The sequence below is a fragment of the Sinocyclocheilus grahami genome, unplaced genomic scaffold (genome assembly GCF_001515645.1).
Source record: "Sinocyclocheilus grahami isolate Dianchi unplaced genomic scaffold, SAMN03320097.WGS_v1.1 scaffold679.1, whole genome shotgun sequence".
Lineage (NCBI taxonomy): Eukaryota > Metazoa > Chordata > Actinopteri > Cypriniformes > Cyprinidae > Sinocyclocheilus > Sinocyclocheilus grahami.
In genome coordinates, this window is record NW_015505858.1 from 71,300 (window position 1) to 75,663 (window position 4,364).

The following is a 4,364-nucleotide window of genomic DNA, read 5'->3' on the forward strand; positions in this document are numbered from 1 at the left end:
TATATATATATATATATATATATATATATAACCCATAACTAAGCCGACCCCTAGACCCAAACCTAACCCTCAAAGAAACCTATTAAAAATCACTACATTTAAATAGAAACATAATTTGGAGGGTTTATGAGCTTTATGAGCGTTACCAAGGACAAATGTCCTCACTTGTCGGTTGTCGTGATATTTCGCTATACAAGCGAAGACATTCGTCCCTCGTACAATCCTCTATCTAAAATAAGTAAACCCTTTAAAGGAAACTACTTTAAGATCGAATCAAAACCATCTATTTATTTCAGTAGCAATATTATTTGGCGTTGGCATTCATGAGCGTGAAGTTAACAGTTCTCAACTCCAAAACAGTTATATTTATAGTCTATATAAATATATAGCGGATAGAAAGCAGAACAGAAATAACAAGTGCCATCGTGCCTATACGACAAGATACTGCAATTAAAAGTACAGTTCTCACCCTCATAATTAATTTCCATGTCAGTCACTGGTTGTGGTCTTTAGTAATTCCTTACGAACTTTAAATAAGGGTCAAGCATTCCCTACCAAGCAGTACAGTGCATGAAATAGCCCGTTTCCTTTAAAGTTTGCGTGTGAAAAGTTCTGCTATTGGTGGAGTGAAATGTTGTGTGAACCAATGGTTGAAGAGAGCTATCTGTTTTGACGGGGTGAGGCTCGGAGGCTTTCCGCTTTCCGTCTCGAGCAGCTCAGTCTGACATCATCAATTGAGAATCAGGTTTCACTAGTTTATGCATGGTCTGCAAATCAGCAAACATTTTTACTAAAAGGAATTAGCCTGCTCGGGCTGGTCTGTTATAGAGAGGGTTTTGAGCACTCTTCAACTGAGAGATCAGCTAGACAAGAGACCATCTTAAACCAGGAAACCATCTTAGGCTGATTCAGCAGGTTTTAAGCAGAATGATCTCACATGAGGCAAATAGTGAATGTTTTAAGAACTAAAAGCAAACACACTGTTCTTATGCATTATGCATTTGTTATATAATTTTAAATTAGGGAAGACACATTAGACATTGCTTTACATTATTTTAACATTGTTTTCAATAATTACCAAATATACCAGCTTTATGTATACATTCAAGCATTTCATACCAAGCCTGAACAGATCACCCTTTTACAGCAGATTTAGATAAAAAAAGAAAACAACTTACAGACATGTAACCTAAATATAATTTTTATTTTAAAAACGTAACATTTGCCATTAGTGACTTTTCGGACACTCTGTAAACCCTCCACAAACTCAAGGTGGGGGACGCCAGGGGCTTGTACCATGATGGTGGCTGAACAAACTCAGGGTTACAGAATTTTTTGTTGCGTTGACGAAACCAAACCAATCCAATCCAGCTTTGATGGTACCGTGATGCTGATCAACAACTTTCTCTGTCAACTCAGGCTTTGATCCGGAGTTTATGGAGCATGTGCACTTGAAAGCGTGACATCAGTAAAGAACAGCCAATCATATGCCTTTTAACTGTTATTCACTGCTCTCGATTCACTGCTAAGGATTAAAAGATTGAACATTTTAAAGAATTTAAACATTTCCACAGCAAGGTGAAAAGAGCTGTCCGTGAAAGAGGACAACTAAAAGAAAACATCTTGCCATGTCAATGCAAGTGAAACTTGTTAAGTCAGTTTATATAGTTGATAATAGGTATACAGACTCATATGTAGTCTTGTGTGCTGTTAACTGGAGACTCAATCTGTCGAGACTCATGAGTCTCAGTGAGTCGAGAACAGCTGCAATTGGATCTCTCCACTTTGTAAATGAATCGTTCCGTCTGATGAACAGGTTCATCAAAAGAATAGACTTAGAAGAATGATTCTATCAGACATCACTGTCATGTCTTCAAATGCACGAGTGAGGAACGATATTTCTGAAATGTAGTGGTGCAAAAAGTAAGATACTTTGGTTTGATGAAGTAAGAAAATATTCCAATAACGTATTTATTTATATTCAGCCTGTGCATAATTTGGAAGCGTGATCCTTTGGCTTCTTTTGGAACTATTTTCTTTGAAAGAAGATACTGTTATTGAACTTTGGTATAAAATTAATATCACACTCACAATTGTGTGCTGTATATCAGCCCTGATATTCTTGCTTATGATGAAGGAATGAATGAGTGATTGAATTCATTTGACATTAAAAATCTCAACACTGTGGGTCTAATTAAATCTTAGCGACAACACATGGCGGGGCTCCCTATTACCATTACATAGATAAGATTATGCTAATGCTGCTTTGCATGGACCAAACCAAATGTAGGTCTAGAGAACTCCTTCTTTAAAAATGGGGTGAGAGTGCCAGTAACTCTGCCCCACCTTGACATCAGCTCCTCTTGGGAATTTGCAACCGATGTGGCTGGGGCAACAATGATTTCAAGGGGGCCAATCCTCCATCTTATAAATGCTCAACTTAAAGCTGTTTCTTAATCTTGATCCAAGTGTTCTGGATAGAAAACGAATGGAAAGGCCATTAGCATTGTACAATTTAACACTTCAACACCATGTCATCAATCATTTAAAATTAAGAAATTCAGATGCAAATAATTTTCATCAAAGCCTGTCCAGTTAATGAATGGAAGACTGTCACTTGTGTCTCACCTGTCCTGATAATACCTCCACCTTACAGTGCTTACACCAATAGATGGCGCGGTTTCTTCAACTGAGAGCTGAACGTCTGTTAACGCATTACATAATCTCATTAGCTTTGATCAGAATGTTTTCAAACTTTGATTATTTTTAATTTCTTAAAGAACACTATTGGTACACACCACATTGATCATGTCCACAGCAGCACAGGAATCTCCCGGCTATTCTTAGAAGCCACCATAAAAGTCCAATTATTATAGCTGTAGTGAGAAATACTTAAATTAGGATAATTCGTAGAAAGCGAAACATTTGTGTAATCAAATATAAATCTGATCTTGATTTGCCATTTTAAATGGTAATACTCGCTTCAGTTATTAGTTGTCAAAACGTTATTTATTGTCATACAGAGTGCTTAGAAGAATTCTTGGCCGGTGTCTAATAATGCTTTAATGCCATTGTTTATCCATTTAAACATTTTGTATTGCATAAATTCGCTTGAAATGGCGATTATTATAAATTACGATTAATAATGTCCATCTTGTTAAAAACAGTACAGGAAGAAGCAAATATACAGTCCGCGTGAGCAAGACATAGTTTGACAATGCATATACGGCTAAAACAGAACAATTCTGACCCGTGTTGCTGATTTCCATATTGAATTCCATTCGTATTTGTTGTTTAAAGTTCGGTGTTTCGTTTCGTTTCGTCTATATGAACACAACACGAAAGCTCTACCAGATCGCCTCAAACAATGAAATCGTGAACAAAATGAATTTGAGAGTAGTTTGAGCGTATTTATACTGAAAACGAACATTTGTGCTTGACTGAATTACCGACATATTAAACAATGTATCATTGTACTTTATAGGCTACCCATTATTTACCCAACGTCGATTTTGCAAATGTGACATTATTAAAAACATTATACGAGGTGCACATAAGAAATAAAATATTTGTATTTAGTCTAGACTAGATCATACAAACCAATAAAATACTATAAATAACCCAAACTGCTGTGTGTTCGTAATGGCTGCAAGTACATTCTTTTTTTGGAGGGAAACACTATAGTTTCATAAAAGCTACTTTGTTTTAAAGTTTTCCCCTCTCACTCCACTGCAAACCATCGCCTTAAAAGAGGTCCAATACAGTGCTAAAAAGGTTAAAAACGTACGTTGCCATGTTTTTACAAACATTTTCATAATCCGACGCGAGTATTTTTTCTTCTGCAGAGCGCTGTTGCTGTTACATTAGTTGCGAGATATTCCCGCGAAAATGACGTGCTCTTGTACTTTCTCTTTGAAGCCACCAGCTCACGGTGCACACACTGCTCGCCTCTTTCCCGCGAACTGATCCAGTCGAACATTTCTTTGATCTGGTTCTACATTTTCCCATTCATTTTTATGACCTTTTTCAACCATACCAGATGCACAATAGAGCTTACAGTAGTAATTGCTGACAATAACATATTTTGGCAAACTGAGAATATTTTATCTATCTATCTATCTATCTATCTATCTATCTATCTATCTATCTATCTATCTATCTATCTATCTATCTGTCTATCTATCTGTCTATCTATCTGTCTATCTATCTGTCTATCTATCTGTCTATCTATCTGTCTATCTATCTGTCTATCTATCTGTCTATCTATCTGTCTATCTATCTGTCTATCTATCTGTCTATCTATCTGTCTATCTATCTGTCTATCTATCTGTCTATCTATCTGTCTATCTATCTGTCTATCTATC

The 4,364-nt window shown here is 36.3% G+C and overlaps 1 long non-coding RNA gene across 1 annotated transcript; it reads right to left on the reverse strand.

The window, feature by feature from the left end:
* Positions 1 to 2,649: 2,649 nt before the first annotated feature.
* LOC107559230 (uncharacterized) lies at positions 2,650 to 3,338 on the reverse strand. The gene is made up of 3 exons (XR_001605597.1): positions 3,251 to 3,338; positions 2,799 to 2,876; positions 2,650 to 2,704 (listed from the first exon to the last, which is right to left on the reverse strand). It is a non-coding gene; the product is annotated as an uncharacterized lncRNA (long non-coding RNA).
* Between the last annotated feature and the right edge of the window lie 1,026 nt (positions 3,339 to 4,364).